The 27,125-nt window shown below is 40.7% G+C and overlaps 1 protein-coding gene across 1 annotated transcript in view; it reads left to right on the forward strand.

Annotated features, from left to right (window-relative positions):
- The window catches only part of myo1d (myosin ID), a 285,608-nt gene that overhangs the window by 195,985 nt on the left and 62,498 nt on the right, over nt 1-27,125 (forward strand). The window lies entirely within an intron of this gene.

A 27,125-nucleotide genomic window follows, 5' to 3' on the forward strand; every position in this document is an offset into this window, starting at 1 on the left:
TCTGGTCTAGATATGTTTTGACACAAGATCTCAGATGGCTGAACATTTTAAAATGTGAGTTCAGCATTTGAACTAAAGAAGTGTCAGAACTTTTTACTTCATGCAAATTCCTAAAGCAAGATCAGTCAAAAAATGATGTAACCCACTTATTTGGACAATCTCCAGAGCTTGGAAAACACTTCCTTCACCTGTACTGATGGATAGAAGGCGATGAACATACACCATGTAGGATGTGGTTAATTGTGCTGCTCCCATTTGTATATTTACATTAAATTATACATAATACAAATCCAGTTGAATGATTTTGGCTCTATTATGCCAAATGGCAGGAACTGGTATCCGCTCAAGCCAACTGAATCATTGAAAACTATATGCCACGTTGTTCTGGGAAAGTGCGTTCAGTCATCACAAAGAGTCAGAGGATTGGCTTACATATTGTTGCAAAAGGAATCTGAAGCTTTTGTTTGAACCACCTGCATCTAGTAATCCTGTAATTATTTGCTTTATTGCTAGCCTAATACCTTATGTACTCTCACAGGGAGTTGCCAGTGATGGCCCTAACCTCAACATAATTACCATCTGACTAAATGGTTCTGTCATTGACCTTGGAACATTAAGATCCGAAGAATAATCTATTATCTATAGGGCCGAATGAACGCTGAATGAATAGTTATATGAAGTATATTTAAAATATTATAATATGGTAAGGACTTGCACTTAAAAAAAACAATTAAGTCCATTCACATTAACCTAATCAAATTTAAAAAACAATGTTTATTCTGTGAGTGGCTGCAACTGTGCCAGGTCTGACCTGGTTCAGGCCCAGTGGGCAGGTTGCCCAGCCTAAGAATTGAGAGGATCACTGCACTGCCTTATTAGCTCCACAAGGAGTACACCAGTACAGAACAGGTATTCCAGGATTGGCAATTACCTCGATCCTGCATTTGAACATCCAAAGCTTCCAGCCAGATTGCTGGTTAAAAACTCATGAAATCAAGCAGATCTTCTGGCATTTCACTGAAAGATTATGGGCAAAGATTGTGAATGCTATGCAACCTCCTTCCCAATCTCTACATTTCTAACCATTTGGCAGCACCTCCAATGCCTCACCAACACCATTTTCAGTTTGAACCATTCCATCCACACAGACAGTCCAAGTGAATTGCTAAATCACCCGCCTGAAAATGTATTGTGTAAAATCTTACTTTCTCAGTGTATCCAATTGTATTTTTGTAGATTACATCTTAACAATATTATTCTTTGGACATCAATAAGCTGAAGGTCTAATGTTATCTTATCAAAAAAAACTAGGAACAGCCAACTGTATCCTAATATAATCTTAAATTTCACAACACCTTAATCGTTTTGTTTGTATTGAAATATGCTGCTGTCTCCAATCTCAGCGGGCCGCCCTTGTGGAGGGTGTATAGTGTTAAAAGGCCGAAACACCCAGTGATGCAAGGGTACACTACTGATGATGTGTCCTGTGCCCAACTGTCCTGAAGGTTACCCAGGCCAAGATATACGTATCCCCCCCCGCCCCCCACCGATGTTGAGCGTCTACCACTCTCAACAATCAACGAATGTCGTGAAATGCTCCCCACCTATTGGCACAAGGGACTTCTTAACATCTTGTCCTGTGTATTTGGTTCTGTGTGACATGTTTGACTTCATGGAATATGATTTCAAGTTTGAGCAATCATAAACTGGTCAGTCCCTTTATTGAAAGTATTCAAAAGAACACTTTTATCTATTTAGTTTGCATAGCATTGTAGCAGCTAGTATTAGTGAAAATAGTAATATAAACTGAAAAGAAAACAGAATCAGCATGGTCATGTGGAAGATAGTTTAATCAGCCAGTTTTAATTTTGGTATAATGAATTCAGGGTAGTTTAAACATAGTCTGCAACAATTAAATACCTGTGAAAATTATTGTAGTTCTAAAAACACTAAGTGAAGATATCATGGTGAATTTTTTCAGTATTGAAAATTACAATTCCATTTATGTAAAAAAAAAATCACCAGCATTGGGATGTTTTATCTGTCAGGATTATGGCATCTGCAGTCTTCCTTGCTTGTGTCTTGTTCATTATCAAGATAACCTTGGACTGATATACTCATTCTCTCTACCGATTTTCTGAAAGTCGGCTCGCACACTTGGTCTCTCACTGATAATTTGATTTCCTTTGTCTCCTCTATTTGGTAGCTTCTTTATGTGACAGATAATCTCCAGCATGTCTTCCATGACTTTATGCTATCATCCCCTCCTCTTCTCTGTTCTCTCAAGGGAATGTTGGCACCACAACCCAGCTGTTCACTTCTCCATCACTGGATGATTCTTTGTGACTGGAGAAAGTAAAATTGGACTACTTACCAGAAAATTTCACATTATCCATGACCTGCTTTCAGACACAGAAACATGATATAAAACATTCTAAAAAAAAAAGACTTTTTTGTTTGTAAACCATCATCTGCAGTTCCTTGCATCTACAAAATATGCTAAAGCTCTTCAGACTTATTAAAAAAAAAACTTTTGCCATGAAAGGAGGAAGAAAGGTTTAAATGAGATGAAAAGAGGTGAAAAAGTAAAAGTAACAGAAAGATTTCCAGAGCCAAGGGGTTAGCAGCAGAGTAATGAAATTAGTTACTCAAGATAGATAAAAATACTGGAGAAACTCAGCGGGTGGAGCGAAGGAATAGGCGATGTTTCGGGTCGAGACCCTTCTTCAGACTGATGTTGGGGGGGGGGGGGGGGGGCCGGGAAAAAAGAAAGGAAGAGGCGGAGACAGTTGGAACGGAGGTCAAGAGGTCATAGCTCAAGAGGTCAGAATTAAGTATAGCAGGATTCTGGATTATAGAGCTGGAATGGGTTAAAGAGGGATTTCAAGTTAGCAAGAAAAAATGCTTAAATCAATTCAAAGGTTCAAAGGTCTGTTTATTATCACGTGGACCAATTAAGGTATGGTGAAACTCGAGTTACCATACAACCATACTAAAAAAAAAAGCAACAAGACACACCACTACATAAAAGTTAACATAAACACCCACCACAGCAGATTCCACGTTCCTCACTGTGTGGGAAGGCAATAAAGTATAATCTTCATCCTCTTTATTCTCCCGCGGTCGGAGCAGTCGAACAGTCCGCAGTCGGGGCGATCGAAGCCCTTGCTGCTGGGGCGATCGAAGCCCTTGCTGCTGGGGCGATCGAAGCCCTTGCTGCTGGGGCGATCGAAGCCCTTGCTGCTGGGGCGATCGAAGCTCCTGCAACCGGGGCGATCAAAGCCCTTGCTGCTGGGGCGATCGAAGCTCCCGCGTTGGGGCGATCGAAGCCCTTGCAGCTGGGGCGATCGAAGCTCCTGCAACCGGGGCGATCGAAGCCCTTGCAGCTGGGGCGATCGAAGCTCCCGCGTTGGGGCGATCGAAGCTCCTGCGGCATGGAGCTCCCAAAGTCGGTCTCTAACCAGGGACCACCAGCTCCATGATGGTAAGACCTGCAGGCTCCTGCAGTTGGAGCTCCCAAAGTTGATCTCCAGCAGGAGGCCGCCAACTCCACGATGTTAGGCCAGGCGGAGATACGATACAGAAAAAATCGCACCTCCGTCGAGGTAAAAGATTTTAAAAAGTCGTCTCCCCCCCCCCCCCCACATAAAACAAGCTAAAGAACACAAAAACACACTTTGAAGACATACTATAAAACAAAGAAGGAAGGGATGGGGCAAACTGTTGGCGAGGCAGCCATTGGGGGTGCCACCCCAGTTAAAGGGAGATTTATTTGCACATCGTATATTCAGTTTACCATTCAGAACGCAGTAGGCACTTTTATTAGGAACATCAAATACAATTCTGCTCTACCCTTTCCTCCTCCAAACATATTTAATTGTAATTTTATTCATAATTTGACATGTTAAAACATTGGGGAAATTGATTGCCTTGTTCCCCATCGTATAATAACAACAACTTTTTATGTTAGGTCATTAACATAGTAAAATTATCTCATAGCATCATTACTTTTGAAGTGCAGTCATTTATGTACTTAATCAATTGGCAAGTGTGTTAACAAATGCTGTGAACGGCATAATGTAAATGTAAGTTAATTTCTTTAGTTACTTTCTTGATTTTTCTGCTGAATTTGCTATCCAGTCTGCCTTCTCTCTTGGGAGGCTTGTTTAACATGCCTGTTTTACATGCCTGACTGAGAGAATCTTGCAACAGCACAAAACTGTTTATAACCTTTTTAAGCATTTGGAAATATATTCACCAACTATTAATTCTCATATGAATCATTAGTACAGCCATTTTTCTCTGTGTAGTGTTGGAGAAAGGGATTCCCAGATGTTTTTTTCTAAATGGATGAGATTCTCATTACATATTAACGCCCAGCCAGATATCACAAGAATTATTGATATATATGTCATGCCTGTTCCACCTTCTGGGAGATAATGTCAGATATCCAAAGAAAAACTCTCCCATCATTGCAAAAGGCCTTTTTATTTTTTTAAACAGTGAAAGAAAATACTGTCAATCAAGAAATGCAAACAATTCTATAAACACAAGGTTATAACAGATGTTTTTACCTATTTCAGAAATCCTTTGTATTGTTTTGGCACTGCATGAACTGGGGACGATAGTTTGAACAGTAAAACACAGGAACATGCCCTTCAGCCCACAATGTCTGTTAAGCTCCTATGCATGCACACGATTCATATCCCTTTATTTCTTATATTTCCATGTGCCTTTCCACCGCCGCTCTTGGCTGCACGGTCCAGCACCCATCACTTTTTGTCCCACGCATCCACTTGCCCCACGCAGCTTCATTAAACTTTCCTCCTCAGACCTTAACACTATGCCCCCGAGCCATTGGCATTTCCATCCTGGGGGGGGGGGGGAATTCTGTCGATCCTATCTATGCCTCTCACAATTTTATAAACTTCCATCAGATCTCTGACACTAGAGAAAATAATCCACGTTTGTCCAACCTTTCCCTTTAATCAAGGCAGCATTCTGATAAACCTTTTCTCCACCTTCTCTTGAAATTTCACAGTAATAGGGAAACCAAAACTGCACACAATACTTCAAACAAAGTTTTATAATGCTGCAACTACTCGATGCCTCGATTGATGAAGGCAGGCCCGCCAAATGTTTATTTTATCACCTTATCAACTTGTGCTGCCACTTTCAATGAGTTAAGATTTGGACCTCTAGATCCCTTTATACATCAATGCTGTTGGTGTCTTTCCCCTAACAGGTATATTTTCCCCTTACATTTGACCTCCTAACATGCACCGTCTCACATTTGTGCAAATGAAACCCCATCTGCCATTTTTCTGCCCATATCTTGTGACTGATCCAAATCCCAGTGTTCACAACACCAATTTTGCAAATTTACTCATCAACCCATTTACATTTACGTTCAAATCATTTAGATGTGTAACAATCAAGAGAGGTCCCAGCACAATCATTATGGAACACCACTGGTCATAAGGCCTCCAGCCAAATAACACCCTTCCTCCACTACCCACTCAGAATTAGCCAGTTCTGGATCCAAACCACCAAGTCACCATGGATCCCATTTTCCCATCCTAAATCAGTTTACCATGAGGGACTTTATCAAATGCATTACTAAAATCCATGCCGACAACAAACACTGTCCTACCCTCATTAATCACCTTCACTGACTCCTCAAATATCTCAATCAAGTTAGTAAGATATGATCTACCAGGGCCACTGATTTGGCATAAACTGACTTGCATTCATGTGAAAGCTCGGCAGCTCCACACAAATAAAGAAAAGAAAACCAGAGAACCCAATCATCACAAGCACCTGTCCTCTTGCAGCAATTGGTTGTAGAGCAATGTTGGTGCAAAATTGGGTGAAGGTCTGATTTCTGAAGGCATGTTAGATCCAGCTGGAGGGAGAAAAAAGCAGACAATATAAGAAATATTAATCAACAGTATGGTGTTTTCTAGAGTGTAAACCTGCATATATTCATGATCCGCTATGGATGATTGATTAGATCTCTACAACAGATCCAGAAACAATATTTTTTTCCCTTGATACAATGTTAATGAGATGGATTATTCTGCACAGAGCGCAGAATACTTGCTGGAGGTTTTGAGTGAACCATGGAAGTTTACTAGCAGTTATATGTCTTAAATCCATTTCACAGATGCTTCAAATTAGTTTCCTGTTGTCTATAATGTTAGAAAGGGGTGTTGAAAATTATAATTGCTTTCCAAAGTACAACACCCTGTCATCCTGTTGATTGGGATCAGAGGCACAGCAGGCCCTTTGTCCCATTTGTCTTAATCCGACTCTGCAGGTGTGATGCCATTAGCTAATTTTTCGTTTTATATTGTAAGATATTACGGCTTCAGCATGTGGATAGAAACAAGCACATGTTTTCAGTACACGCTGTTGCCAGTGTAGGTCTTCTTTATTTTACAAAAGTACACTGCGCATACTCACACATATTCAAGGGACTGATAAGATATTGGAATATATTACATGACACACATACCATTCTAGTACTCAGCTCTTAAAGTTACAGTTACCATTATATACACTACATATATCTGCAATTTTTTTATTTAAATACGTATCCAGTTCCTTTCCAAAAGCAGAAAGAAGGCTAAAGGCTTCCTTTGCGAGCTAGAAGAAACACACTTACTATTCTTGACCCATGCTGTTCTGGAAGAAGCATTTTCTTTCTGGAGCTGGTGACACCCATCTCCATTTTGCTGCTGGGTTTCTAAAGTCCTAGAAAATCTGAGCTGTACCAAAATAATCAGACATAAAGTTCAAGTTCAAGTTCAAATGAGTTTATTGTCATGTGTCCCTGTATAGGACAATGAAATTCTTGCTTTGCTTCAGCACGCAGAACATAGTAGGCATTTACTACAAAACAGATCAGTGTGTCCATATACCATAATATAAATATATACACACATGAATAAATAAACTGATGAAGTGCAAATAACAGATAATAGGTTATTAATAACCAGAGTTTTGTCCGAGCCAGGTTTAATAGCCTGATGGCTGTGGGGAAGTAGCTATTCCTGAACCTGGTTGTTGCAGTCTTCAGGCTCCTGTACCTTCTACCTGAAGGTAGCAGGGATATGAGTGTGTGGCCAGGATGGTGTGGGTCTTTGATGATACCCACACTGCTTTTTGAGGCAGCGACTGCGATAAATCCCCTCGATGGAAGGAAGGTCAGAGCCGATGATGGACTGGGCAGTGTTTACTACTTTTTGTAGTCTTTTCCTCTCCAGGGCGCTCAAATTGCCGAACCAAGTCACGATGCAACCGGTCAGCATGCTCTCTACTGTGCACCTGTAGAAGTTAGAGAGAGTCCTCCTTGACAAACTGACTCTTCGTAATCTTCTCAGGAAGTAGAGGCGCTGATGAGCTTTCTTGATAATTGCATTAGTGTTCTCGGACCAGGAAAGATCTTCAGAGATGTGCACGCTCAGGAATTTGAAGCTCTTGACCCTTTCAACCATCGCAGAAAACTTGCAGAAAACATTTTATCTTAGTAATCACGAGGATGAACACCAAGTTATTACCTTTCTTCCATTATCTTTTAAATTTACATTTAAGAATAAATATTGTTTTTCTTCCAATGAATCCTGGCAAATTTGTTATTAGGAAGCCCTTTATCTCTCAGCTTTTTTCTCAACTCTCCAAGCTGTTTCTCAACTTCCCTTGACCACTTTCTCCAACTCCAGTATCCTACTGCCCTCCCTCAGTCTTCATATACATTTTCATACTTGCTTTTTTGTGCATATTCTCTCAAACGTAGAATGTCAACACACACAATCTTAATGCAGCCAAGGTTAGCTCTCTTTCCTTGGCCCTCACTTTACTAACATCCTTGTGCACACTCATCTCACCACCTACCAATGAAATAAATCCTCTTGTCAGCTGGCTCTTTGTTACCTGTTTCTCTTCCTGATCATTATACAAATTAACAATTTCCTTTACTTGATATCCTTTTGCTAATATTCAAAGTTGCTGTTATTGCTCCTCCCTTAAAAAGTCTATGCTCCTCCTTCACCATCAATTATTTTATTTGCTACTCTTATCTCCAAACCTGTTTTCCTATTGCTGGATATTGAAATTACTACCCAACTTCATGTTCATCTGTTCAGTAACTTATTCTTCTATTCCTTTCAATTTGGTTACTGTCTTTCTCAATGATGACTTTTGTATTATCACATATCTACCTCTCAAATTGAACCAGAACATCCCTCATAGTGGCCTTGTTACCATCCAGTTCACAATATCTCTCGAGTCCCCCAGAATACTTTCATTTGGAGGTATTCCACTCCTCAGCTTCAGTGACCTCATCCACAAGCACTCAGTGGATTTCTATTAAATATGTTTAAAATGTCTTGTTTGACCAATGACTGTCTTTGTGCTGTCAGACTATAAAATTCCATCACAAGTAATTTATAACCTCCTCGATGTCAACAAGTCATCTATAATCATAAGCACAACCTCCGCCTTTGATTCACCCCCCACCACTCCACACACACACACACACACACACACACACACATATACTTTATAGTGCTTTCAGAGACATTCTCAATCGTGTCACAAACTTGGCATTCTGTTTGGCCTTAAATAAATCCTAGAAACCCAATTGATCACAATAACAAATTACTTCCATTTCTACAACATTGCCCACCTGTGATTGAAGTCCTTATCCTGGTTTCCTGTATATTTCCATCTCCATCGCAAGCTATGCTTTCACTGCCATGTCATTCATTTCTGAAACGGCTCCCTAAATCTATCAATTTCTGTACACCACAAAACCATATTCAGAGCCTTTGTATAAAGTGTCCTCTCAACCTTTATAATCCCTTTCTATCATTCTCCCTGTCTTGACATTTGTTTCCTCTACTTAATATTTTGAGGTTTATTTTCATCATTAAGGTCCTTAATGAATGCAAATTATTTCCTTTTCTTGCGGAGAGAGACAGCACCGGCTTGACGCTCAGGAAACTGGCAGCTGAGTGGGCAGGCAGGAGATGCGAAGGGTGGGGCTTCACAGGCTGCACGGGAGAAGCTTCAGCGCGTGAGCGCCTATGACATCGCGATTGAGCAGAACAAAGATCCAATAGCGGTGCAGAGCTGTAGGATCTTTGCTGCAGAACGTTCTCGATCTTTCTGCGCCTTTTGAAGAACAGGGGGGTGGGGGGGCTAACGTACCTCGTGGAAAACTGTGCATGCGCGTTGACAGCAGATGCATTAATCCAGAGCAGTGGGGGGGGGCGGGGGCACGAGGAATGGCATTGTGAGATCAGCAGCTGGGCAACCTTAATATTTAAAAAAAATGTCAGCTTGGTGATAAATGGTAGTAAATATCTCGGGAAATAATGGACCAAATTTATAGGATTGGATTTTTGAAATCATAAGGAAATTTTCTACCAGAAGATGTAGAAAATGTCACTGTTATTGTAACGTCAGCAGCTGGGCAGCGGTCAGATTTTAAAAAAAAGGTCAAATTCGTCAACAATTTTAATTTAAAAAGTCGGGAAAATTATGTTCCAAATGACTGACTGACACACACACGCACACGCACACACAACCCCCCCCCCCCACCCCCCACCCCCCCCCCCCCTGTGTGAACCTAGACTTTAGGCTTATGATGTTATATAACTCAGGGAAGGTTTTGCCGCAGTGAGCCAAATTACGTTCTTTTGTTCTGTACAGTGGCACAGTGGCGTAGCTGTTAGAGTTACTATCTCACAGCGCCAGAGACCTGAGTTCGATGCTGATCTCAGGTTCAGTATGTATGTACTCCTAGTGCCTTGGAAGTGGATAGGAAAATGGGATAACATGGAAATTAGTCCAAACAGGTGATCGATGTTCAGCATGGACTTAGTGGGCCAAAGGGCCTGTTTGTACTGAGAATACGAACTCATAACTAGGCATGACCACAGCTCATTGGCCATTGCTCAATGTACATAAGATTCATTGCTCAATGGTTCACTGCCATTTGAACAGAGGCTAGTTCCAGAAATGCAACTAACTTCAAATGTTTAAGTGAGTGGTTATTGAATAAGAAGTCACACTCTGGGTTATTCAAACCTAATCTTTTCTGTTTAATCATAGATATGCACACTAGAATGTTGCAGGTAAGATGGCATCAGGTTATGACTTCATTTAAAACATTCTTCCTATAAAGTGGAGGGCAACAACTGAAACTGAAATAAATGACAAATTAAAGTGTTTTTACTTCACTGTCTTTGATTTGGATTAATATAACTCGAGATGCAAATGTAGCATTGATACACACATGGCGGGCTGAATGGCCTTCATCATTGTTAATTGCGTGATCCTATTTTTAAAGTAGGAATGGTGAAGACAAGATGGTTGCTGATAAATACGATAGACAAATGGGAAAAATGCCGAAAATATTCTGACAGCATTAGATTGTAGTAATAAATATTATTAGTATAAATATATTTAATATGCAGCTGAAGGAGAAAATATTCAAGGCCATGGTAGATGGGAGAGGATGCAGTAGATGAGGTTGGAGGAGATACAGGTGAACCTTTGTCACACCTGGAACGACTGCTTGGGACCTTTAATGGAGTCGAGGGGGGAGGTGAAGGGACAGGTGTTGCATTTCTTGCGGTTGCAACGGAAAGTGCCCGGGGAGGCGGTGGTGCGGGAGGGAAGGGAAGAATTGACGAGGGAGTTGCGGAGGGAGCGGTCTTTGCGGAAGGCAGACATGGGGGGAGATGGGAAGATGTGGCGAGTGGTGGGGTCACGTTGGAGGTGGCGGAAATGGCGGAGGATTATGTGTTGTATTTGCCGGCTGGTGGGGTGAAAGGTGAGGACCAGAGGGACTCTGCCCTTGTTGCGTGTGCGGGGATGGGGAGAGAGAGCAGTGTTACGGGGTATGGATGAGACCCTGGTGTGAGCCTCATCTATGGTGGCGGAGGGGAATCCCCGTTCCCTGAAGAACGAGGACACTTCCGATGCCCTGGTATGAAATGTCTCATCCTGGGAACAGATGCGGCGTAGGCGGAGGAATTGGGAGTAGGGGATGGAGTCTTTACAGGGGGCAGGGTGGGAAGACGTGTAGTCCAGATAGCCATGTGAGTCAGTGGGTTTGTAATGTATGTGTATTTCTGTATAAATTCCTGTATAAATTCTTGCCTGGTTTAATTGCTGAAAGTAGAAATCTGACGTATAGTTCTGAGTTCAGTTTCATAATAATGGAATTATAAATTTCACTTCAGATTACCAACACAATAACAAAGACATTTATTTATGTTCGGTCTCATTCCTTAAATACATTCCTATTTTATTCTGTATTTGTTTATGATATTTTTATTCTAGGGTGTTCGTATACATCAGTGCTATTTTCAGAGTTTGTGCAACAGACCCCACCACCTTCTTGAAATGGCATGCTGTCACGCAGAACCAAGATCGCATTTGTTTGACCCTTAAGAGCAAAGTGACCAGGGAAGCCATTTGTGACAGACATATTGCACTAGCAGTTGTAAGATCCATCTGTTCCAAACAGCTGCTCCAGGGTTCGACTGTGCATGTGACACCTTGAGCCAAAAATACTTTAGTGTGATCAATTAACAAATAGTATCTACTGTTTTTGAAACATCTTATACTTTAAGTGTCTGGAGATATTCCATGCCAAACTTGACTTGTGTAAGAGCTACTGATTTGAGTGGCGATAACTTATTAAGTGTCCAAAAGCAATATGGATTTGATTATCTGTATCAGCTTAAATATTTCATCTTGTTGCTTCGCTCTAAGTAGGATATTCAATTTATCCTTTCACTGTATGGTATTGAGATAAAGACGTGGTTCTCCTCTCCTCCTCTCCCACTGCAATCCAATATGTTTACATTTTTTGGCTTGTCTAACCATTACATCTGGATCTATCTCAAAATCTTTGAGACTAATTTCAATATTTGTGACAATCTATTGATCGTTCCCAGGTTCTTATCAGAGAAAAGTCACTTGTAATACCAAGTATTGTTGGCTGGTGGGAATGTAGAAAGAATGACATTCACAATCAACCTACTTAGGCACTGTTTGGGAACCAAGAAACAAGGACATTTTTAAAAAGTTATTTCCATGCAAGGCAAATGCCCAATGTCCATATTATTTATTACTGGTTGTTCTTTAAGACAGATGTTTTACTAGTGAGAGGGTCTCAAACAAGATGAGTTAAGTATAAAAATGGGGTCTGGCATTAAAACTGGCCCTTCGAATGTTCAGTGGAATTCTCTGCCCTGGCGGGTGGTGGAAGCTGGATTAATAGAAGTGTTTAAAGTGGAGGTAAATAATTAAATAATGGGACAGAGTGCTACTGGGAAATGACACAGAAGAGGTATTGTGGCCTGCACAGATTGCTGTAGATGATCTTTAACACCATTATTATTATGTATCCAACATTATTTAATAAAGCTACGTGAGGTCCCTTCCATTCTATAATCAGAGCCATGAGTGATGTCGATCTTATTGATTTGATTTTTGGTTAGTTGTAAGGCAACGTATATTTGTGAGTATTAAATGGAGATCTTGATATTATTAGTTACTGTATTTGAATAACTGGAGATGTACTTTGTGCCATATGCTTATGAACAGCTGACATCAGACGTGGTTTTGAAAGCTCTCCACCATATCGTTTTCCTTATGTCATCTCTGTAGATTAATTGATTGCTTGCTATTTTAAGTAACAACTTTCATTATCATCTCACCATGCAGGTACCAGAATCACTAGAAAATTAACTAGATGGGTGTTGGTCTTTTTCTCAGATCACAATTTATATGTATTTTTATTAGATGGAGGTATTTAGTGGTTCGTGTTTACTTTTACAGGATAATGCTGTTATAGGTGGGACATTATAAAGTAACAGCAATAATTTCAACATATTTCCTGCTTACTTCAACTATTTCCAGATTTTAAAACCCAACTGTTTGGGCATTCTTGCAGAGAAAGTGATCTAGCAGCTGTCTGAATACTTGAATTAAAGCAACACAATGCTGGTAATGTACAGCTGCCTAGTTAGCCTGCATCAAGAGGACAGGTTTTGTGTCTCAAAGCATCATGCTCCATAACAGGTGCTGTGTAAGTCCAATAGATCCTGGTTTTATTTCTGGCATGTGGAGTTTCCATTTTGTTTCATTTCCCTCTGTAATAATATGGCATACCATGCTTCCACAAAACAGGTGATGGAGCTTGCTGGTGATGTGCTTCCTCCAGGCACAAGGACATCAATGGATCATATGTTCTGTTGCCTACATCCAAAAATAGAAGTCTTCTGAGGTGGATGTGAAATGCAAAGCACTAGGCTTTCCATTATAATTTGTTTAATAAAATATTGATAAAATAAAGGTAGGATGAGGCACATCTCACTAGCTATCGGTATCTGCAAAACACTTACCAGCAACAATGGTCGTTTGTAATACCTTACATGGTGATTTGTCAATATTGATATCTTTGATGCCAGCCATGTCTTAGTCAGTGACATTTCATCTCTACGTGAGAATATTCAGTTTCAAGGCTTAGACCACACATGCACTATAGCTTAGAGTGAAAGGCATGCACATTAATTTATTCACTCGAGTGATTAGTCTGTTATTAGAAGAGGCCCGATAAGATAAGTTTTCACAAATGAGCCTTCCAGCCATCCCATTCTCAACAGTCAGATGGTAATTTTCAAATAGAACCTACAATAGAGAAAGATACAACAGACCTTACTGGAATTTATACTCGGCTCGTGTACTCATCTTCTCATTTGCCTTCAACTATCAGTCCATTAAGGTTATACGTGTGGAGCTGAAAAATAAAATGCAGTTGATCATTTCGTTGAGATTGCACTATATACCCCTTAAAGGTTAATGGGAATTAGAGGAATAAATATGCCTGGAGATGGCAGACAGCTGCAAAACTAATAGGGATGTCATGAAAGGGGATTTTTACTTTCCCAATATAGACTGGGACTGCCATAACACCTATAGCTGAGATGGAGTGGAATTTGTCAAGTGTTTCAGGAAAGTTTCCTCAGGGATAAAAAGTAGAGGATTCTACAATGAAGAGGGCAAAACCTGACCTACTAAAGTATGATAGTGAGAGTTCACGGTATCAAGTTCCTATTAGAGTAAAGGGCAAAGCAGGTAGGAGTAAGAAACCCTGGATGATGAAAGAAATTAATGCTCTGGTCAAGAAAAAGAAGTAGGCATGAGTCCGGTATAACTAGCTGGGATTGTGTATTCAAGATTCAAGAGAGTTTATTGTCATGTGTCCCAGATAGTACAATGAAATTCTTGCTTTGCTTCAGCACAACAGAATATAGTAGGCAGAAATAAATACAGAACAGAACATATCAATGTGACCATATACCAATGAATATATATGATATAATATGATATAACACATAAATGACAGATAAAGTGCAATGGGCTATTTAACGATCAGAGTTTTGTTTGAGTTGAGTTTAATAGCCTGATGGCTGTGGGGAAGTAGTTATTCCTGAACCGGGATGTAGCAGATTTCAGGCTCCTGTACCTTCTACCTGAAGGCAGCGGGGAGATGAGTGAGTGGCCAGGATGGTATGGGTCTTTGATGATGCTGGCAACCTTTACATAGAAACATAGAAAATAGGTGCAGGAGTAGGCCATTCGGCCCTTCGAGCCTGCACCGCCATTCAATATGATCATGGCTGATCATCCAACTCAGTATCCCATACCTACATTCTCTCCATACCCCCTGATCCCTTTAGCCACAAGGGCCACATCTAACTCCCTCTTAAATATAGCCAATGAACTGGCCTCAACTACCTTCTGTGGCAGAGAATTCCACAGATTCCACCACTCTCTGTGTAAAAAATGATTTTCTCATCTCGGTCCTAAAAGACTTCCCTCTTATCCTTAAACTGTGACCCCTTGTTCTGGACTTCCCCAACATCGGGAATAATCTTCCTGCATCTAGCCTGTTCAACCCCTTAAGAATTTTGTAAGTTTCTATGAGATCCCCCCTCAATCTTCTAAATTCTAGCGAGTACAAGCCGAGTCTATCCAGTCTTTCTTCATGTGAAAGTCCTGCCATCCCAGGAATCAATCTGGTGAACCTTCTCTGTACTCCCTCTATGGCAAGAATGTCTTTCCTCAGATTAGGGGACCAAAACTGTACGCAATACTCCGGGTGTGGTCTCACCAAGACCCTGTACAACTGCAGTAGAACCTCCCTGCTCTTATACTCAAATCCTTTTGCTATGAATGCTAACATACCATTCGCTTTCTTCACTGCTTGCTGCACCTGCATGCCTACTTTCAATGACTGGTGTACCATGACACCCAGGTCTCGTTGCATCTCCCCTTTTCCTAATCGGCCACCATTCAGATAATAGTCTCCGCAAACTTGGAGATGTTGCATTCAATTCCCTCATCCAGATCATTAATCTATATTGTAAATAGCGGGGGTCCCAGCACTGAGCCTTGCGGTACCCCACTAGTCGCTGCCTGCCATTCTGAAAAGGACCCGTTTACTCCTACTCTTTGCTTCCTGTCTGCCAGCCAGTTCTCTATCCACATCAATACTGAACCCCCAATACCGTGTGCTTTAAGTTTGCATACTAATCTCTTATGTGGGACTTTGTCGAAAGCCTTCTGAAAGTCCAGATATAACACATCCACTGGTTCTCCCTTATCCACTCTACTAGTTACATCCTCGAAAAATTCTATAAGATTAGTCAGACATGATTTGCCTTTCATAAATCCATGCTGAATTTGTCCAATGAATTCACCACTTTCCAAATGTGCTGCTATCCCATCTTTAATAACTGACTCCAGTATTTTCCCCACTACCGATGTTAGATTAACTGGTCTGTAATTCCCCATTTTCTCTCTCCCTCCCTTTTTAAAAAGTGGGGTTAATTACCTACCCTCCAATCCTCAGAAACTACTCCAGAATCTAAAGAGTTTTGAAAAATGATCACTAATGCATCCACTATTTCTGGGGTTACTTCCTTAAGTACTCTGGGATGCAACTTATCTGGCCCTGGGGATTTATCGGCCTTTAATCCATTCAATTTACCTAACACCACTTCCCGGCTAACCTGGATTTCACTCAGTTCCTCCATCTCATTTGACCCCCGGTCCCTTGCTATTTCCAGCAGATTATTCATGTCTTCCTTAGTGAAGACAGAACCAAAGTAGTTATTCAATCTGCCATGTCCTTGTTCCCCATGATCAATTCGCCTGTTTCTGACTGCAAGGAACCTATGTTTGTTTTAACTAATCTTTTCCTCTTCACATATCTATAAAAACTTTTGCAGTCAGTTGAGGCAACGACTGCGATAGATCCCCTTGATGGTAGGGATGTCAGAGCCGATGATGGACTGGGCAGTGTCTTTTATGCTCCTGGGCACTAAAGTTGATGAACCAAGCCACGATGCAACCGGTCAGCATGCTCTCTACTGTGCACCTGTGGAAGTTTGAGAGAGTCCTCCTTGAGCGAGTATAGTGAATTAAGGAGCATACTGAAGAAGGAAATCGGGAAGGCATAAAGGAGGCATGATACAGCTCTGGCAGAAAGATTAAGGCTAATCCAAAGAGATTTTTTGTATATTAAGGGGAAATGAATAACTACAGAGAGAATAGGGCCCTTCAAAAACCAAAGTGGCTGTCTGTGTATGGAGCTGTAGGACAACGTCCTCAATCATTATTTAAGTTTTGTTTTTACTATGGAGTAAAACATGAAGACTTGGGAACATGGGGAAGTTAATGAAGATGACTTGAGGATAGTCCATAATTTCCGTTGAAGAGGTGCTGGACGTTCTAAGGCATTTGAAGGTAGATATTTCTCCTGAGCCTGATCCCAATCAAGTTATCAAGAATTACAGAGGGATCTTGATCAGTCGTGGCAAGTAGGTCGAGGAATGGCTAATGAAGTTTAAATCAAATAAATATGAGGTGTTGGATTTTGAGAAGTCGAAGCAGGGCAAGAATTTCACAGTGAACAGTCAGGCCCAGGGGAATGTTAAAAAGCAGAGAAAGTACAACTACATAGTTCCCTAAAAGTGACGACAGTTAGATAGAGTGGCGATAAAAATGATTTTTGAAATTATTTTTTTACTCCATTTTTGAAGTCTTAGCTAGTTCTTTGGGATATAACTAATTACGTTGAAGTTGAAGACCTAGTATTTGATTTGTCTGATTTATTTTTTCACTGGCGTGTTTTTGGTGTTTCTGTTGATGATGGCTTCATATGCATCATTTGGTCTTATAATTTGTTGTGAATTCAGAGTTCAGTGGAAAGAGGCTTCCAAAACTTCACTTATTGCTTAATTTGTTAATGGTGTAGCATGCTAAGACACCAGAGCTGCTAACTAAATCCTATGGTGCTTTGAAAATGTCTATTGTTCTCAGAACAGATAATATTTTAGTGAGATATTAACTCAAGATGTTATATATTTCAAACGACCTTAGACGTTTTCTTCTACTGGGCCAAAGTATCTCCAAAATCGTGATCAACTATTCAATCATGGAGCTTTGCATCCTAATTCTGCATTCAGTTTCTAGAAGTAGTCATAATGTGGAGAATAATAACAAAATCCTCCATCTAACTTGAGAAGCTGAGACAGTTGTACTTTCATCTTCTAGCTGGGGGCTGCATTCTGCGTTTATGAAATGAATCTGCGGAATAGCTTTAACAAAACTTGGCATTCCAGTACTGGTGCTGTGATACATCTAACAATGTGTACAATGTAAACAATATTGAGTTTATGGTAATATTGAATGTATTACATTACTTTGACTTTAGATATACTTTCATATATTTAAATCACATATCAAAAGGAGCCAGCTTGGTTGGGCAGCATCGACACATTCTCTCTATTTGCAGTGGACTGCTATGGTCTGTATTTGCACTTAATGCCAAGGAGCAATTCTCCCAAAGACATTTATTCTGTGTTTGAATGAAGCGGGAACACTTTTGAATGGTCATTATATAAAGCCTAATGTTGCATCTTTGATTTCAATACCAGCCATCCTTTGGTCTTTTTTATTGGAACTGCCAATTTAAATTATAAACTAATGAGTTGAACCACTCAGATACTGAATTGGGACGTTCATATTTCACACAGGCCTTTACCACGTAAAACACAAAACATTTGTTTGTATCATTCCTTTAAGTCTGCATTGCAGAACAAATTCCAATGTCTGAAACAAAGTATTCAAATCCAGACCCATTATCTAGCATTTACCATTTTGTTTCATATTCCTGAACATCATTACATAGACCTAACGTTTACATTTAGATTTATTGTACATCACCACATACCTGACGGGCTCTGCCCCTAGTCACCTTCAGGGACAACAAGATAGGCACTTCAGCTCTGTGCAATACCTCAGTGATGAAAATACCTTACCTGCAAATATTTTCTTGACAGAATAAGATTCCAGGCCAGCTGCCACGTTCATAATTCAATGTAGTGCTCATTAGCATTCTCTATGGACACCAGATGCGGCTAGAGTCTGCAAATCAGAAGATTCCAATCTGACCCAGATTTCTGGTGTGTCTGTTCTGATATTTTCATACTTAGAAATAGTCTGTGTCTCTGCCTCTGCCTCTGGGTGCATTGAACGGGGAATTATCTTGTACCTGTCTAAGCATGTGACAGAATAGGTTCACCATCAGAAACATATTTCTTCTATGGGAGTAAATATTGCCATATCGTGATAAATTCAGTTTCAAATTTAAATTTATTAATAGATTACAATTGTTACTATTTCTGCTTATTATAAAATACCCAGATTCCAATTAGTTTGCAGAATATTCAATACCTGACCTGGCACAATAAGAATTCTGAATTCAGTGCAGTTCTTAATCGTTTAAGGGAGTTTGGTGGATTGCAAGATATCTTACTTTAAAACAAATTTATATCGGCTGATGTCAAGTGCCAATTACATCTATGGTCTGAAATCTGCACACACTGACTTATAACAATCATTCTTAAGTGCGATACACTGGGCTGAGCATTGCCATGCATACACCACTTCTATGAAATATTGAGAATTGCAGAGTACTGATCAGAAATTGAAAGTAAAAATGAAAAGAAAGAAAGAAAAAAATACGCATTAATTTCTATCCAAAGCTTCTAAGATATACCAAAGCATGTCATGGCAAATTAATTATTTCTAATTGCAGTCAATTTTATGCAGAGAATCATTTCACCCCATGAGGTTCCACAAGCAAGTGAAATAAATAATCTGTTCATCTGTATTACTAATGTTATATCGAGGTCAAATATCGATCAGCAATCTGTCAGTGAAGAACAGTGACTTTCACCTACTTGGTTGAGCAAATAGGACTTGTTTTAACATTTCATCTGAAAGCAAAGTGAATTCCAGCTCTCAAATTGGGTGTTTAATGACTGAGCTTGGCTTATAGCTGTGCATCAATCTCTGTGGCTTGAATGGGTGGGAATGAGTTACTGTAGTATGAAGTGCACGCAATCCATTTATTGTGAAATTGTTTAAATGCAAAGCTATTTAAAAATAAATGAAGGGAAATAAGTGTCCTCATGAATCATGTTCATAAATGATTCTGCTAATGAGGTTTTTACAAATTTGATTGTTAGTAGGTTATTTTTCTGGGACTCTGTCTCTTTTTTCACTGCCACTCAGTGATGTATGAAATGGTAATAATTGGACTTTACATTTATAATTGTAGAATTGTTGTAATTCTTGTATTCAATTATCATAGAAAGGAAGTCACTCAGACAAGTTAAATTTAAAGAGGTCCAGAGTACATGGAACAAAGTACATGGAAAATTACAAAAAATTTAAAGATTCTCTTGAGAGGCATTTGCTGGAAAAACTGCAAGGGAACTGGATGTGTTGCTAGTGGAGTTTTAAAGAGAGTGAAGATAAAGGGTTGAAAAATAATTTTTGAGCAAAACATTCTAAATCCCCAGGAGATATCAAAACCCGTGCAAGAGATCACATGGACTACATTGCCCTTACCTTTAACCCCAATAGCAATGTACCCATTCTTCACTTGAACTGCCAAACCGTAGGGGGTGCACAGTATAAATAATAGCAAAAAAAAAGACTGGGTAAAAAAATGTAAGTGTTAAGTCATTCTGTGCAGTGATGTTCCACGCATTTCACTGTTCAAATATGTTGAAGATTAGGTATGAACCAAATGTACCACAGCACCTTCAGAGTCTTCATTATTTCAGTGTATGACTGAGATCTGCCATTCTTTGGATGCGGTGTTAAACCATGGCATTATTCACCTGCTGGATTGAGAAATACTTTATGGTACAAAGAACAACATTTTTAATGTCCTGGGAATATTCTTCAGTCAATCGATAAAAATATATATCTTTATTCTGATGGCATAAAATATTAATAAAGGTTTAAAATATTTTTTGGCGCACATCATAATTTTGTGGATACTCCAAAAGATATGATGAAGCACTAATTGAACACTAATGTCTTTATCGCCAAATGTTAACAAACAGCCCCTTGCTCTCAATAAGAACTCTGGTTTCCATTTATTCTTTGCCCTCTCACATTCTATCACAATCACCCTGGTCCCTTCTTCTCATTGTTCTGGCTGATTCCATTTTGCATTCTTGCCTGCATGCTTGTCTCAATGCAATTTCTATATTATGTCTTGATCTTATCCATATCATTCTGTGGCATGTTTCATTTTTCAGCGATATGAATTCTCTACTTACATAAGCCAAGAAGTACCATTTAATGCTTTTTGTTTTTTCCATACTTCCAACTTTTTGGTAGGTTCTTCATCAAGTTTTTCCTCTAACCTTGAATTCATTTTCCATATCTCTATTACTGTAAGTAGCCACGAGCAATTGTTTTATGCTAATAAACCATTATTCCTTCAAAGATCTTAGGCCCAGATATCCCTGGATATCAATGTTGTTTTCTTATGATAGGGTACTCATTCAAAACGTATTGTTCCGTGCAAACATTGAAAAAATCACAACTTCCTTCTTATAACCCTTACTGCAGTGAAATTAAGATTCCTTACAATATCCCATTGTAATTGACTTTTCCGCTGATCCTAGAAAGAATGCTTAGTTTTTTCTCTATTCAGTCTTCAGAGTTCAGCAACTAAAGCTCTTGATTCAAGTTGTTGCGTTTAGTTTTTCAGTCCAACCATTTTTGAAAAATGACTTGACTGATCAATAATTGACTATTCCTAAGTTTCTCACATTACTTTTGCTTTAAACGCAACCAATAATTACACTGGATCTGGCCAAAAATCTCTATCATGACATTTTATTAAAACATGATAGAGAATTTAAAATAATTTGATGATCACTTTCATAAAATCAGTCCATTTTTGGAAGATTCATAGGTAAAATATGTTTTAAGATAAGACTGTGGCCAATAATGCTGTCTGGTTTCATTGATTCTTTGAAGTTGCAATTTAATATCTGATGACTTCATCAACTTTGCATTAAATTTGGGGAGAATGCAATCTTCTAAAAGTATTGGAGGTTAGGCTTAGTGACCTGGATCCAGTTTTTGATATTACTTTTCCTCAATCCCGGTTTATGTTAAGGTCACCAATTCTACTTGAACACTTGTTGTTGGCAAAGTAGATTAAAGAAAATCCCCAAGTAATCTCTGACATCAGTGAATTTCATGCTGCAATTATGATATGAAAGGTTAAATATCCGAAATATATCGCCGAAAAAATATTACAGGTGCACAACCTTTTATCCGAACATCCAAATAACGAAAACCTCCGAATAGCGGCCATTTTTTCGGTCCTTGAAGAAAGGTCCTTGAAAACGTTCACCGAGGGCGGCCTGCAGAGGTGACAGCGGAACCTCCGGTCGGTCCTCGAAGAAAGGGGAACTAAATCCCCATTCATAAAAGAGAAGGTGAGGGTATATTGCGCGGGAGGGTTAATAATTGACAATCTGCTGCTGCCTGCCCGCTGAGTTAAAAGGTTCCCACGGTCACGATACACAGTGTATCGTGAGTCAGTTTCACCCCACCTACACCCCTCTGCTTCCCGGCCATGTGTGTGACCCCTTCCCTCCCCTCTCCAGCCCATTGCACCGGCGCTAGGGCTTTGCACTGTCTTCACGTCGGCGATGCTAGCAGGGTTCGTGTCAGTCACCGGAGACGTCAGGACCAATTGGACATCGACCCCCAGGCCCACCGCAAGCACGGAGATCCCAGAGACCCACAGCCAACAGCAGCCCAGCCCAGCCCCGCTCCAACTACAGAGGAACCTGGGTTGCGGATGACGGGGCGCAGCTCGGGGCGTCGTAGAGGCTTTTTCTTTCACAGGGAGCTTTTTGCTGTCCGGCAGAGAAGAAAGGCTCTACAACAAACCTGTCCCCCGCTCGACTCCACGGAGGAGCGTCCATCTGGGGGGGGGGGGGGGGGTACCGCTTGGTCCGCTTACCCGGCGCACCGCTATCCCGACACCGTGCCGAGCCCAGCCCGCTAGCGCCTGAGCAGCGGGCTGGATCTAAAGCCAAGGAAGAGGCGTCCGGCCAGTGGCTCGGGGAGCGGGTTCCTGTTGGTCCTGACGTCTCCGGCCACCTGCCATCCTCCGGGAACTGTACCGCCCTTGCAGGAGAGTGGAGTTGTTTGCAGTTGCAGAGGAAGGGGGCAAGGGCGGTACAGTTCCCAGTCTCAGCTCCAGTCCAGGGGGGTGGCCGGAGACGTCAGGACCAACGGGACACCGACCCCCAGGCCCACTGCAAGCACGGAGATCCCAGAGACCCACAGCCAGGAGCAACTCCAGCCCAGCCCCGCTCCAACTCCAGCCCAGCCCCGCTCCAACTCCAGAGGAACACGTAGGGGCAGAAGCTGATGGTGTGCAAGGTACGTCTTGTTCTTGGGGTGACGGATGAGGGGGCGCAGCTCGGGCTGTGGGCAAACTGCCACTTGTCGCCGTAGCGGCCCATCGGGGAGCGGATTCCTCTGGAGTTGGAGGGGGAGGGGGGTATTGTGCTGTTTGATCGCCCCCTGCTATCCCAGGGACAGGGAGACACAGCGGCTTTTTAGACTGGTGGGCAATCACTTCCAAAGTTCTGCCCACACAGTCAGTACACCTCTCCTACACTGCATTTCATACAAACATTTATTCTGCAAGAAAAAACTACATTGAAGACTCAAACTCTTCGAGTAACTGCCGGGATCAAGGCGCAAACTCGCGACCTTGCGGATATGAGCCGAGCACTCTACCACTGAGCCAGCCATTAAAATCTACGCTAAAAAAATTCCATTCCGAAGACCGACAAATTCTGAATTACGAAAAGTGTCTGGTCCCAAGGCTTTCGGATAAAAGGTTGTGCACCTGTATGTAAAATATAGATTACATTTTTGTTTTCAAATGAATTAAATTATTGTGCCATTACTCAAGAGCTTATGACAAAGATTTTGAATAACACATGGACTAGATCTTCCTGGGCTGGTGAACCTACCCACAATCTCCCTAAACTTGTAATGTTGCAGAGGATCTACCTTGCTGGCCAAAATCATTCCATACTTCACTAAAAGGGGTCTGAACATTTGGAGGGTTTTCAGAAGTATGATGAAGAAGCCCCATCTCTGACCTCTAGGTGAAGCACAATGCCTCTTTTTCCACATCTTACAGTTCCCTGCTTTGCTTGACTACATGTGAAGTCCCCAGACCACAGACCATTCACAGATAAATCCTGATACCAGTGCTCATAATCAATCTCCTGACCAGCATTCACAATGCTGGATTCTCCCTCTCCGGCTCCTGATGCTGATGACCAACCTTCCTCGACACACCATTGACTTTAGATACCTTCCACCCTCCAATGCCTCACTCAGCCCAATTCCTTAACACCCACCTACATGCACGGTTCAAATGGCCAATGCTAGACCAGGCTTGTGGATAACCTCTGAATATGGGCTTGGAGAACGATATTAGATCATCTTTATGGTACATGGGAATTTCAAGGCCAGGTTTCTTCCTTGGATGAATCAAACTTTGGATCTTATTGGAAGAGGTTAGAAAATAACTCTACAGCACTTTATCAGAATCATGCATCCTGCATCAAATACTGCTACGTTGGAGTCGAGTAATTTGGATTCATGGAAATGTGAAACTTTGAGTTACCTTTCAAATCTCAGACAAGGCACTGGTTTAGCACTGGTTTAGAAAGTAAACTGTTACTTTCTAAGTTGACCAAGAAGTTGTTGAATTGTTATAAAAGTAATAAATAAGTTAATTGGGATGAAACAAAATTGCCAAATAGGTACAATGAAAGAAAATCAAATAACTGCAGATGCTGGAAATGCTGGAAACACTCAATGGTTAGACAACATCCATGTGAAGAGAAAACATTAACATTTCAGATCAAAGACCCTTTAAATAGGCATAGAAGTTGGTAATGGAACTGGATGAGAGAAGGAATGCTATGAAAGTTGTTGGAATCATTACACGCATTTTCTGCATATCTGCTTTTACCCAACCACTCGTTGATCATCCATAATGATGTGGCATCTATGGCTCACTGGACAAGACAACCACAAAGATCGAAAACTCTTCGAAAGCAGTTCCTTCATTTATCGGTCTTATGTGGCAACCCCTTACCCTGAGGAGATACCCTCTCATTCTAATTTTCCTACACCAGGAGGAATAAACTATGTTTATTTACTATATTTCACCCCTCAGACTCTTCTATGAGATTACCTATCATTCTTCTAAGTTCTTCAATCTTCTCCCCTTATACGGTGTTCACCACATTAGCTGCACAAGTAGCAGTGCACCCATCCTTTTGTCAATACTCTATACTTTTCTAGAAACTTGTTCATATTTTGTGGGTATATGTTGTTAAAGAATAATGATGACAGGTCACTGTATAAAGAACTCTCCTTCGCCACTGGAACATTGGATTTAGGGTAAATGAGCCATATCTGCCAAACAGCATTCACAGTAATGAAGCTGGGAAAAACCCAGCATGTGTTTTCAGCAGATAATCTAATCTTTCTAATTATCCCAGGGAAAGCTTTTCTTGTTTTAACTGTTATTTTGGTGCAGTGTGCCGGGTTTCTGCAGATTTGTAATGATCAGTAATGAAATCAATCAACATTTTTCTATCTAAGCCACTGCAAGGAGTAATTTTGCAGCAAAGAAGCACATTTGCCGATTCAAAAATGTGTCTTTTGTGTTCTAATATCTTTTACATTTGTACTTTTTTTGTTGTTTGTTGAAGGTCTGTGTTCTTGACCCATTTTAACCTCGAGCAAACTTGCTTTAATTTAAACACCCCTAAATACACATCAGCTTCCCTCTTGCAGCATTTAAAAGCATTTGTCAGAGAGGACCAGACTTCATTAGTCGTCTTTTCTCCTAATCTTACACCTAGCATAACTACTATCCCTTGTGAACTTGTTCTTTCTGTCATCCTCGTGCTCTGATATATTTTCCTTTTTCTCTCAATCGTGGTTTCCCCTTCAGGGTAAATGGGAATCTCAACTGTAATTGATCAATCTCCATTTCTGCTCTAATTCTGAGCAGAACAAAGATAGTTTGCATTATCCCCCCACCCCCCTTCCACACCACCAGATGCCACTTTCAACATTGTCTTCCGCAATTTTTCAATGTGAATGCATCGCCATTTCTTCCCACTGTCCATCTGAAGTAATAATTTACTTACTACCTGTACTTCCAATTTAATAAATTTCATTCATATAGTCATACAGCATGGAAACAGGCCCTTCAGCCCAACTTTCCCACACCAACCAACATGTCCCATCTACATTAGTCGCACCTGCCTGTATTTGGCTCATATCCCTCGAAACCTATTCCATCCACATACGAGAATCTATTTGTTTCTCTTGATGAGCCTCCTGTGCACTGGGGAAGAAACACTTTAAGGGTTACCATCATGCATTCAGTTACACGGTTCCTGTCACTTTTATTCTCCATCCTACTTGTACACAAACATTCTACCTTTCGCCTCTCATGCTATTTCTAACAATGTTCTGTGTAAATTTAAGGGAAAGCATCTCATCTTCTGAGTAAGCACAATATAGCCTACTGGACTCGAATAAATTCAACAACTTCAGATGACCTCCTGCAGACCTACTATTGGTTTAAGAAGGAACTGCAGATGCTGGAAAATCGAAGATAGACAAAAGTGCTGGAGAAACTCAGCGGGTGCAGCAGCATCTATGGAGCGAAGGAAATAGGCAGCGTTTCGGGTCGAAGAAGGGTTTCGGCCCGAAAGGTTGCCCATTTCTCGCTCCATAGACGCTGCTGCACCCGCTGAGTTTCTCCAGCACTTTTGTCGACCTACTATTGGTTATTCTTCTGTTTTGGGACGACAGATGGCACAATGGGCTAAGTGTTCGGCTGGCAACCGGAAGGTAGCCGGTTCGAATCTCGCTTGGATTGCATACTGTCGTTGTGTCCTTGGGCAAGACACTTCACCCACCTTTGCCTGTGTGTGAATGTGTGTGAGTGTGTGTGAGTGATTGGTGGTGGTCAGAGGGGCTGTAGGCGCAGATTGGCAGCCACGCTTCCGTCAGTCTGCCCCAGGGCAGCTGTAGCTACAGAAGTAGCTTACCACCACCGAGTGTGACTGAGGAGTGAATGAATAATGCGATGTAAAGCGCCTTGAGTATTAGAAAGGCGCTATATAAATCCCATCCATTATTATTATTATTATTATTCTTCTACCCACTTCCTTTCAGCTGTTTCCTTTTGTATTTTCACCCCTCATGCTTTCTCTGGAATTTAAAACATTTTATCTCTAGGTTTTCCCAATTCTGACCAAAGGTTATCAACCTGAAATGCTAAATCAGTTTCTCACTCCACAGATGCTGTTTATTTACAGCACTTTGCTTTTTTACTAGCAGTATTTTGTTTCTAAATAACTAACTGTATTAAATGGATGGCTTCTACAGATCAATAAATTATTTTTGCAATAAAGCTCGCTTGCATAATTTTAATTTTTTTTGAAGTTATTTAAATTGTTCAAAAAATATGTAATCATCTGTCACTAAATTCTCTTGAACCAAAGGAGATTTAATGATAGGTTAGTTGTTAAACAAGATGCCCCTTTTCTGGGGTCTGTGGAAAAAGTTATTCTCCAACAGGTTCA

This window comes from Amblyraja radiata, chromosome 16 (genome assembly GCF_010909765.2).
Source record: "Amblyraja radiata isolate CabotCenter1 chromosome 16, sAmbRad1.1.pri, whole genome shotgun sequence".
Taxonomy (NCBI): domain Eukaryota; kingdom Metazoa; phylum Chordata; class Chondrichthyes; order Rajiformes; family Rajidae; genus Amblyraja; species Amblyraja radiata.